The sequence below is a fragment of the Pogoniulus pusillus genome, chromosome 7, assembly GCF_015220805.1.
Source record: "Pogoniulus pusillus isolate bPogPus1 chromosome 7, bPogPus1.pri, whole genome shotgun sequence".
NCBI lineage: Eukaryota > Metazoa > Chordata > Aves > Piciformes > Lybiidae > Pogoniulus > Pogoniulus pusillus.
In genome coordinates this window covers 12,779,454-12,791,563 of record NC_087270.1, presented here as the reverse complement: position 1 = coordinate 12,791,563, position 12,110 = coordinate 12,779,454, and the positions used below count along the sequence as shown (strand labels likewise).

The following is a 12,110-nucleotide window of genomic DNA, read 5'->3' as shown; positions in this document are numbered from 1 at the left end:
CAATCTAGGTAATGGCATTTGCTATGTGATGGCATCAAGATCTTCTCCAGAAGATCCTATTTGGATGAATTTTCACTTCCCATTTGTTTCTAACAGCTAGAGAATACAGAGTGACCAGGACCACCCAAAGTTGTAGGTGACCTTTGGTGGCCACCATGAGAAATCGTGAAAGTGTCAGTCTTTTAAATGGTAGTAGCACATATTCATCTTGGGAACTCAGCAGCATTTTTGGCTGCATATGCAAAACTGAGGTACTCAGCGATAAACCACTTATAATAATAACAAACTTTTCAAATTAAATTCATTCCAAGGCCTTCTGACAACTGCAAGAAGTAAATTTATAGTTTTGTCCATTTCCTCCTTTCATCCTTTGTAGACTTGAAGAATCTCATAAACTTTTATGGAAATTTGAGAAACCATTCACAGTTTATGTTTCAAAGTTTGGTGGTTTGGGGTTTTTTTGCCTTTTTCTTTTTTTTTGTGTGTGTTTTCCATGTAAACTTTTAAAATAATTAAATGTTTTCCTTTATTCGGGTATATGTTTAGCAAACAATGGGTTATTGATTACAAAGCACTGAGTTATCAATTAGAAAACACTGGCATATCAAACACTGCAACAAGGTCCCTAGAGAGGTGGTTGAATCCCTACCCCTGAAGGTGTTCCAGGAGCATGGTTTAGCACCAGATTAGTAGACTTAGATCATGATTAGATTCAATGATGCTAAAGGTCTTTTCCAATCAGAAAGATTCTATGATACCTGATAAAACTCAAGTTTAGAAGTGTCAGTAGCTTGCAGTTGATGCAGACATTTGCTCATGAGAGGTGTTGGTGTTGGTTTGCAGTTCCTCTGTATTCAGTGTGATTTCTTGCTGCCTGCCAAGTGGATGTTGGTGCTGTCCTAACTGTAGGAATACACTGTTGCAATAATTATAAACAACACTTTCACAAAAGTTATTTTTAGGACAGCAACTGTCCTCTTCAATGTAAACATTTTCTTTTTTCATTTCATAGTGGTAATTTTCATGTGGGCAAGCAGTATTCCATTTGATTTTTTTGTAGGTGGTATTCACAAATTACAGGGAAAAGATTTCCCTTTGCCTTCCCACCCCAAGCATGCCTTGCTGTTTCTAAGTTTAAAAATATATTGATTCATATGAAAGGTACTACTCCTTTTTATTTTTTTTAAGTAAGATTGAGTTGGTTTGTTGTTTTTCCACTATACACTGTAGCTGGAGAAATATTTCTATTAAATTGCTTTCAGACTGTAGTAATTCAATTTTCACAGGCAGTATTTTGGTAATATAATTGGAAATACATTTTTTTGGTGTCAGAACTAGTATTGTACTGGCAGAGTTCAGAAGGAACTGGCTAGGGTCTTGCACTTGTTCTGTTAATCTAGCAAGGAACATGCTTAGCTGTAAATATATGAGGAATCCCCCAAAATTGTGTGAAATAATCACAAATTTATAAATATAATTGAAGAAAATATTTGTGTTATGTAATTCCATCAATGCATGCACGGAGCAGAAATCTGTTTCTTTTGAAGAAACACTGCTCCTGTTTGTTGAGAATAAAGAAGGAGAAAACAGGAGCGCTGAGATAAGGGAAGATGTAAAGAGAAAAGAAAGTCACATGGTAGCCAATATAGGAGATTGTTAGCTACAAGATTACATTAATTTCTCATTTGCTTTATTTTCTTACTGTCCTCTAAAATAATCTCTCAAACTAGAAATATTCTTGAAGACGCACAACTCGGTGTACAGAAGTATTATTCTACCCTGGTCTTTGTAAGACCTTGAGTTCAGTTGAAGAAAAAAAGTGGGCTCTGTGTAATTTGGCTGCCTCTGCAAATGTCAGTTGGTTTTCTTAATGGGTTCATTTTAGAAACATGAGAACTTATTCCTGTAATAAATCTGCATTATTATGAATATTGATGCTTTGAAGAGACATTCAGAGATCAGTTCCAAGAATAATCTGTTGACAGTGTACAATTTACTTTCCATTTTATCCTTAGAACCTACTTGATTCTTTCTCTACAATTCTGTGATGGGAGCATGGAACAATGAGGGAGGCCAGCCGCTTTTTCTTGGTGACAAGTGGCAGGACTAGAGGAAATGTTTTCAAGCTGCACCGGGGTGAAGTTCATCCTGGATGCTAGGAGATACAAGAGGTTTATCAGACATTGAAATGGTTTGTGCAGGACAGTGGTGGAGTTTCTATCCCTGGAGGTGTTCAAGCAGTGTGTGGACCTGGTGCTTAGGGATGTGGTTTAGTGTTGACCCTTCAGTGCCGATTTGAAGGTTGGGCTGGATGATCTTTGAGGTCTCTTCCAAATGGATGTTTTCTGTGATTCTGTGACTCTGGGTGTTTGAGTGTACATAGCATGTGACAAAATTATCTTTCCAGATGACAGAGGGTGCCCTTACCAAAGTAAGAATTTAAGATCCTGAAGTCTGATCATGTAAGCCAACAGTGTGCTCAGGTGGCCAAGAGGGCCTATATCCTGGCCTATATCAAGAATAGTGTGTCCATGAGGTCCGTGGAAGTGGTTGTCTCTCTGTACTCAGTAGTGGTGAGGCCATGCTTCGAGTACTATGTGCAGTTTTTGGGCCCTTGCTACAAGAAGTGCTGTACTGTGTCCAGAGAAAGGCAACAAAGCTGGTGAAGGGTCTGGAGAACAGGTCTTCTGAGGAGCAAATTAGGGAACCTGGGATTGTTTAGTCTGGAGAAGAGAAAGCTGAAGAGAGATCTTCTGGCTCTCGATAATGACCTGGAAAGAGCAAGGTTGGTGTTGGTCTTTCCTCTGTAGTGACAAGTGACAGGACAAGAGGAAATGGCCTCAACTAACCTCAGAGGAGGTTTAAAATGGATATTTACAGTTTTGTCCATTTCCTCCTTCCTTCCTTTTTAGGTTTGAAAAAAATTATATACTTTTATGGAAACTATGAAAAAGAACTGAGAGTTAATTTTTGAAAATATTCTTTTTATGATTTTCAAATGACTATGGAAATTTAAAAAATCATAAGTTCTTTTTTTAAAGTCAGGTACATGATTATCAAACACTGAGTTATCAAACACAGGGTTCTCAAGGACTGGAACAGGCTTCCCAGAGGGGTGGTTGAATCTACATCTCTAGACATCTTTCAAAGATGCAGAGATGTAATGCTGAGGGACATGTTTTTGGCACCAGACTTGGTAGAGTTAAGTAATGGTTGGACTTAATGATCCTAAAGGTCTTCTCAAACCAAAATCATTCTGTGATTCTATGATTTTTCTTCTATGATAACATTGATATTGTATCAACAACCAGTTCCAAATTCAGGTCTTATTTGAATTGCCTACTCATAATTCCTCAAGATTAAAAGTCATATATAGAAGATGGTCAATGAGAGGACATATAGCTTTAGCTATAATATGTTTGCTTACTAATTGATAATTTCTATTCTGAAGGGCACTAATGTAATGTGAAGAGATAGTTGTTGGCAAGGGCTTAAACCCATGTGCATTTCACTTACTGTCTCTGTGTTTGAGGTACAGACATGCAAATAGATGTAAGGGAGCAATATGAACATGCACAGACAAGCACAGCTGTCTGAAAAACAGAATACATGACCTAGAGAGAGTCTTTTTGTAGTGTCTCATGGACGCTACAATGATCTCCGTTAAAGAAAAGGTCTTTTGAATTATCTGACCATCCAGATCTGCTATTGAGATATATAAAATCTGTTTACGGAGGGGTTTAGGTGTAACGTTCACTAATTCTTTTACCATCTAAAAATGCTGTTTGATGCCCTTGTTTTTTCCTGCCAATCACATAATCAGTTACTCCCTGTTTCTTTTTTTGTGGGGCTAAGCTGGCTTCCTCATTTTTGCAGTTCATCAATACAAAACTGATTTGAAGCTGAGCTGTATAATAATAAGCCTTTCAGCAGCCAGGCTTGACACTTGCCTTATAATTAAGGCCTTGATGGTTGTGTTGATGGCAAATGAAAGAAAATGGCTTTGTTCTCAATTCCAGAGGCTTGATTGCTGGTTCTCGTTCTCACCTGAATTCGACCCATTCTGCATTGTGCACATGATTGCTGGAGTGTGAGTAATTGCAGCGCTGGCAGATGACATTTTCATGAAGCACACTCTGCACTGCTCCAGAGGGAATTTACAGAATTTATAGCTGGAGAAGCTCATCAAACATGGATTTAGGAAATGCCTATGTGAAAAGTGGGAGCCCACAACCAAATATCAGAGCTTTTCTTTTGACATTTGCTTTTACATAAAGGACTGCTGTCTGCAACCTGTCTTACCTTATGGTAGGAGCATATTCCTGACTAGATTTTGTGATTAAGTACAGTTATTGAAGTTCATTAATCCATTTTTTTTAGGTTTTGGCATGTTTTCTTAGTTTGTTTTTTTTTTTTTTTTTTTTGTTTGCTTGAATAGGAGTCCAGGGAAAGGAGATGGAAAATTGTTTTCTCATTGCCATTCAGTATTTTTACATTTCCCTAACCTTTCAACTCTTTAAACATCATCAGCTGTTTCATGATACTTATGGATGAAAATGTATGCTTGTTTTGCATTTAAATCCTCTTATTTTCTCAACCTTTTTTGCATCACAACATATTTTGTTTATTTTAAACAAAAATGAATATACATTGAAAATAGTCATAAAGGCTTCTACAATGGAAATACACTTCAACAATTATAAATCAGATCTTTAGGAAGAAAACATTAATGACTTTCATATTGACAAGTTCACTGATTTCAGCAAAGGGTGTTTTGTGTGTTGTAAATATGGATTGCATGCTGAAATTTTGCATTATAGGCGACATATGCCATGATATGCATAAATCTTTCCTTCCTTCTGCCTTAGTATTCTGTCTCTTCCTCTCCATCTGACAGTCTTTGTGCTTGTCTTGTATTCACAACTTTCATATCTGAGCCGCTGGTGCTGCTCTGCACTCTCATAACACAATAGCACTTGGATGACTACCTGGAGGTTGTTACTGTGGTTGTATCTTTCCCACACCTGAACACACAGAAACATTTCTGGAATCCTGGTGACCTTTTTCAATCACAACTGTTTAGGCTGTCATCAAATTTGCATATGAAGATTCATAGCTGCTGTGACTCAGACATATTTTTATACTGCTGTCTGACTGGTTGGCAAGCCACAAAATCTGCACTTAGTTTTTAATATTTCTTGGAACATCTCAATCATGGCAAGCAGAGAGCCTTCCCTCCTAACATTTGGTATTAATGAGAGTCCTGAGCAATTTAATGATTAAAGATTGCAGGTTTTGTTGCAGGGTTTGGGTTTTTTTTGGGGGGGTGGGTGGGTGGTTTTTGTTTTTTTAATTTTTTTTTATTCCATTAGACTTATTGATTAACCCCTGGGAAATGTTAGATGAGAAGTCCTTTGAGTTTCTGCAATAAATATTTGAGTAGTGCTGATTATTTAAAATACACAGAAAAAAAGAAATAAATATGAGGTCTGCTCTGATATGTTAAACTGCTTGTTGTTTTAGGGCCTGACTTACCCTCATTTCAGTAACAGATCTCCATATCGATACTAATAAATGGCAGTAAGAGGAGAATCAATCTAGACTGCTGACAGTTGTTTTAATTTATCCTATAACCCTCAGGTAATTGGGTAGCACAAGGGGACCCTTTCAGAGTGTCTTATGTAAAATTGTGGATGCTATACTGCTGTCATTTATGGAAAGTAGGATTCTTTGTTGACTTGAATGGGAACAAGATGGGACCTGTTATAAATACTATGAGTATGTTTTAGTCATACACAGTACATTTTCTAGTATACTTTCAATACCAGTGTTAAATTCTGCTCTTCATCTTGCATTCCTTGGGGCTCACTTAACACGTTCAAGTTCAGATCATCAGAAGTTCTTAGGCAATTAATAACTTCTGAGAATCTGGGTCTCAGAGAATCACTTCTTGTCTTATGAAGCCATGAAAACAGTCACACAAGGTCTAAGTCTCAAGAACTGGAGACAAAAGTCTGTGTCTTTTACTGGAAAGCCTAGGTAGCGGTGGATGCTTTTTTTAGTTGCTGATAGTCCTCTGGTAGAAAAGTTAGGGACTTGTGTACATTATGGCGACCTCTTGAGGCGCATTTCTGGTCTCGTTATCTTCCTCTTGCAACAGACTCTCTTTTATAATGAGTTTTGAGTGGCAGCTTAGCCCTGAGGGGAACCTGCCATTATCTTTGACAGTGTCTGTAACAGAACAACCCATACCAACCCAAGATATTTGTAGTAGAAAAAGGGCAGGATGTTGTTTTCTGTGCCCGTAGTCAGGATCTTTGACTTACAACATTATTTCCTTTGTGGGAATGAAGACTGGATCAAAGCAGAATATGCTGAGAGTACCATGAAGACAAAGAATGAAAACAACAGCCATCAGATCAGACCATTGAAATGTGACTGAATAAAAGCTTTTGAAACTTGCTGAAGACGCTGTCTGATACCATTACCTTAATTATGGTGATGGTCAAAGACATACTGGGCACCAGGATCAAATATTACCTTATGTAGGCTGTTTTTGGGAAGCTGCAACTAACACATCAGCTATGTTGTTGAGAATCACCTTAATGCTTTATTATAAGTTAAAATACTGCAAGTCATGAAAAATGTTCAACTCTCATTCCTATGACCTTCTTGTCACCACCTCCAATACTTATTTGAAAGCTTCAGCTCACTTTAATAATCCCTCTACCCTACTTGTAGCTTTCAACTTTTATACACCTATCTCATTAGCTTTCTTGACAAGAATGTTAATAAGTTATGCTTTAATTTTCTCTAACACTCATTCATGCTTGCTCTTCTGTCATTTTTTCATCAAAGTTCTCTCACTTGCCAAACTGACCCAGCACTTAGAAATCTTGTTCTCTTCCCTCATCTCTCCCTCTTGCTTGTTTCCTTACTTTGCTTTGTGTCTTTTGCTTGACAGTACGAATATGTGGTCTTCCACATCTTCTCAGCACTGTCTCTTCACCTGTCTTTTCTATTCCCTTCTACTCTTCACACCCACGGGGAAGAGAACACCTATCTCTTACTGCATGTTCAGACTCATGGCAAGATGACTTTGTGGCAGGTATGGGTATCACCCACAGCTCAGGCTATTGCATGAGACCATTGACTATTCTGAAACACTTTTCTTCCTCTTGCTTTTTTAAGTCTTAAAGAATTTTACAGTAAAGGGAAGACTGCCTTACATTACCCTGCTTTTTCTGTGGCTTTTAAAGGCCTTTACATACTCTGGCACCACACAACATGTTGCAGTGCAGTCAATCATCCACAATTACCTGAGAAACTCAAACAGTGTGTGTGAGTAGCTCTTCTATTATTCAAGGGAGGTGATGAAAGGGCAGAAGTTTCCTCCTTTCATATATCCATGGGAGTATTCCTGGTTTTCTTGTTGTACCTTTGTGTGAGCCAGAACATCTATTTGTTACAGCCTTACCAATCTGTCTGAATCTAAATATCATTTAGGCTTGTCTTACTTTGCAGTGTCTGTTAATCTCAAAGTTATTTCTTCAACAGCTGTTCTACCTACTGGTCAAGCATTTTTGCTTCTTTTATTTGATACAAATTAAACAGGACAAGGGTGAAGCACACTATAGTGTATTAGCTAATGGATACTAAACATATCTCATTCTAGTAAGGATTTTTTTTTTGTACCTTCAGGGACAAGTTATACACCTGCCCATGTATCTGCATCTGCAGATTATTCTTCCATTCAAGAATGCTTTACATTTACTCTACAGATATGCCAGTACACTGACACTTTCCTTTGCATGTAATTCAGTTGCACAGTTTATTTGTTGGTTTTGAGAATCTTAATGTTAAGTCTTTTCATATAAATTATTATTTTTAAGAGCAATCAAGTGCAATATATCATGTTGTCTTGGTCAAGGGATGTGAAAACTTACACCTTCAAACTGATGGCCATTGGGGTGATGGGGTGTGACACTGAAAGAGGACCTCCCCATGCATGTCTCTTTTCTATTCTGAGAACAGTAAAGCACATTTACATTTATTAATGTTTGAACACTCCACTGTTCAATCAAGGTTTTTTTGCACATAGCAAAATAGTAGTGAGACTTCTGAGTATCCTTCCTCCTTCCCTGTTTGAAAGTAGATAGGCGGATTGAAGGCAAAGATCAGTAACTATTTACCACTGTGTCTCCATACCATATATGTGTCTTTGCTCATTAGGCTTTAAAGATGTTCAATTTTTATTGAACATGGTTCAGGCACATCACAAGACCTTTCAAGTCACCATCAAACTGAGATCACAGAACCAGAGAATCACAGAATGGTGGGTATTGGAAAAGACCTCATGTAGTCCACTCTCTCTGCTGAAGGAGGGTCACCCAGATTAGGTTGCCCTAAATCACAATGTCCAGGTGGGCTTGGAATGTCTCCTGAGAAGGAGAGTCTACAACCTCTCTGGGCAGCCTGTTCCAAGACCCTCAAAATAAAGAAGTTTTTCTTTATAATACATTTTATTGTACTATTCCATTTGTTTAGTTATTTGTGTTTCTTAAGGTGTGATCACAACCTCTGGCATGCTTCAGAAAACAGCATGAAAAGGTCCAGAAAGGCAAATCAGTTATCTGCCTTACACTTAGTTTAACCATTGTGGAATTCCTTTGATTTGCTCCCTGATTTTCTTTTGCTCTGGTTCTCTGGGCATCACTGTATTGAGTAGGTGAATCTGAATACCGAAACTGTTGACTTTTGAAATGCTTCCAAGTAAACAGCTTTTAATGTAACAGCCTTTCTCCTAAAGTAATTTGTTTCTTAGTAGGGTTTTAAGATGAAGCATAAAGGACAACATTCTGGCTCTGGCAGTTCTCAAGTTCCATATTGTCCTGCCTCTGGATACGTTGCTCACTTTGGAAAAGCCTCAAGCAATGCTGCAAAGACTTTGTGTTTTCACCGCCCTCATTGTCTTCTGCAATCAGGAAAGCACATGGGTTTTTTACTGAGGCATTAGTCTGCTGTTGCTCATTTTTTCAGTGTGTCTCACAGTCAGGAGCTAACTGTTTACCCACTATTTGAGGAATACATGAAGCCTTTCAAAAAATTCTCCTTCGTGCCAGTTGCGTATTTTCCTCATTAGTTTTATATCCTTGTTTGGCTGGCACTGATTTCTTTGAACCATTAATCCTGCCTAAGCTACACTTGACATCAGAAAACATGACATGCAATATTAACAAAGATGCTCCTGGACTGTCTAATTTCAGTGCCGATAATTTTAAATTTGGATAGTCTTTGGAGAACTTCTTCCTCTGATGAAGGACATTCACTCTGCTATGTTTTATATTTCAGGCCACTTTTTCCTAACCATTTTTATTTTATTTATAAATAGTAGTGTTTTATAAGAGTAGGAGACATGCCAAAGCAGGAACTGACACTGTTGGTGAATTTACAGAAAAGCTAATGTCAAGGCTCACAACTATTTACTCTTTGTAGTTTAGAAGGGACGTTGAGATGCTTGAGCGTGTCCAGAGAAGGGCGACGAGGCTGGTGAGAGGCCTTGAGCACAGCCCTACGAGGAGAGGCTGAGGGAGCTGGGATTGGTTAGCCTGGAGAAGAGGAGGCTCAGGGGTGACCTTATTGCTGTCTACAACTACCTGAGGGGTTGCTCTCTTCCCTCAGGTGGCCAGCACCAGAACAAGAGGACACAGCCTCAGGCTGTGCCAGGGGAGATTTAGGCTGGAGGTGAGGAGAAAGTTCTTCACTGAGAGAGTCATTGGGCACTGGAATGGGCTGCCCGGGGAGGTGGTGGAGTCGCCGTCCCTGGGGCTGTTCAAGGCAAGGTTGGACGTGGCACTTGGTGCCATGGTCTAGCCTTGAGCTCTGTGGTAAAGGGTTGGACTTGATGATCTGTGAGGTCTCTTCCAACCCTGATGATACTGTGATACTGTGAAATATGTTGTTGTTGGAACAATACACCAAAAACAGATTGATAAGGAAATTGCTTTGTCATTTTATATTAAGTTCTTAATTTTCACTTGCCATTCAGCTAATTTTTTTTCAAATTCAATTTTTTAGTCTTCATATTCCTTGAGCTATGGCTTAAGTTTTGTTCCTAGAGGTCGGGCTTATGGTGCTGCTTCCATTGAAAAGAATCTGAAAAGCCTGTCTAATGTCATCAGAAACAGAGCTGGGCCCACTCTAATTTTATCTGTTCATTATTCTGAGTGATCAGAAGTGCAATTTACGTTTCTGTAAATTTACTTCAACTACCATCTGCTTAAACCTGTCCATAATCACAAACTTCTCCTATATAGTAATATTAGTGCAATTCTGAGTTCTTTTTTGGTTGTTGTTGGGTTTGGTTGGTTGGTTTGTTTATTTTTAACTATCCAATTGTTATAGCACCTTGAGTATTGGGTTGAGGTTTTGGGCCCTCAGTACAAGACAGACATTGAGGTGCTGTGCTGGAGCAGGGCCAGGGAAGGGTAATGAAGCTGGTGAAGAGTCTGGAGAACAAATCTTCTGAGGAGGGAATGAGGCAACTGGGGTTGATTAGGCTGGAGTAGAGGAGGCTGAGGGGAGACCTTCCGGCTCTGTACAACCCCTTGAAAGGAAGTTGTATTGAGGTGAGTGCTGATCTCTTCTCCTTTGTAGTAAGTGGTAGGGTGAGACGAAATGGCTTTAAGTGGCAACAGTGGACATTTAGGCTGCATATTAGAAGAAACTTGACTGAAAGAGTTCTTGACTGGAACAGGCTCCGTAGGGAGGTGTTTCAAAGTCACAGAGATGTGGTGCTGAGGGACATGTTTTAACATGAGACTTGGTAGAAAAAAATAATGGTTGGACTTGATATTTTGGTCTTTTTCAGCCGGGAGAGCTCTATGATTCTTTCTCCAGAAAAAAAAAAAAAAGAAAGAAAAAAAAGAAAGAAACAACTCATGTGACCACTACTGCTGAAATACTCAGGTTAGACTGGAAGGAGTACACAACTTCTTAGAGGCAGGCCATGTTTATGAGAGAATGAGTGTTGGACATTTCCTTACAATTTCATTTTACTGGTTTAGTTTTTCTTCTGTACCTTCAGGGATAACAACAACTGGGAGGTTTTTATGACCTTTGTGGGAATTGCTGGTTCTTGGCATTAATTGGAATGTAACCTTTTTGTGGGAATTTTCGTGGCTGCTACTAAAATCCTTACCACTCATGAAGATAAAGTATCCATTCCAGGTGGTTTTGCTGCTCCCATACTGCAGTAAGGACAGTATCCACATTAGCCTCTCACAAGTACCTTACATTTCTAGTTCTGCATGAGAAATTGATTTTGTTTGTTTGGGTTCCCAAAACAAAGCATTTTCAGCACAATTTCAGTGGAAAACTATAGAGATGTTTTTTCCAGTATTCTCAGGTGCAATCATGTTGCCCATGGCTGCATATACATTTGCCTAGCTGATACTGAGGCAGGTTTCAATAAGTACTGCACATGCAGAGGCTTGATTTGTACATGCAAATGAGTGTTGCCCATAAACACAAGCATACTGTTGGATATCAGATTGTTGGGTGTGAAACAGAGGATCAGGATACAGCAATGGAAACAAGGCTTGTCAGCTCTTTAACTCTGTCTTCATGTATTTTAGCAAGTGATTCATTTTCAGATCTTTTAATTCTCACAGTTTCAAACAATCAAAAGATCTAAGAAGATGATGTCATTTGGGAGAAGAAAGGGAAAAAGTCACATTATTTCAATGTTCAGGCATATTTTAAATTCAGCAGCCACTTAAGATATACAGATTACATGCACTTTTTCACACTACCTCCAGAAATCAAGTCTTTTCCTTTTGAAAAGACATGCAGCTGAGTTTATAACTGAAGTTTCACAGTGTGTTACAGCCATTTCCCCCCAACAATAACATTTTTTTTCTAATATCAAAGAGAAGAGGCATATTAAGGTCATCATGAAACTGTATAGAAGGTATTTCTTTTTAGGCAGCAAATCATGGGGAATTAATGGTTTATGAGGAATTAATGGATATGTATATCTTATAGTTTTGGATTAATTTACTTCCTCATAATGCCATCTTGTAATAAAAACCAACCAAACTAAAAATCAA

The 12,110-nt window shown here is 38.5% G+C and overlaps 1 protein-coding gene across 20 annotated transcripts in view; it reads left to right on the top strand.

Annotated features, from left to right (window-relative positions):
- Window positions 1–12,110, top strand: part of MYT1L (myelin transcription factor 1 like) — a 322,031-nt gene that overhangs the window by 80,603 nt on the left and 229,318 nt on the right. Inside the window, exon 2 of one of the 20 annotated variants that reach the window (XM_064145913.1) lies at window positions 10,871–10,968. The exons of 18 other annotated variants lie outside the window; for them this stretch is intronic. The gene's annotated coding sequence lies outside the window, so the exon portion shown is untranslated. Of the gene's footprint in view, window positions 1–10,648; window positions 10,969–12,110 lie in introns of those variants that run through there. One more of the 20 variants, XM_064145911.1, reaches the window with a different exon arrangement.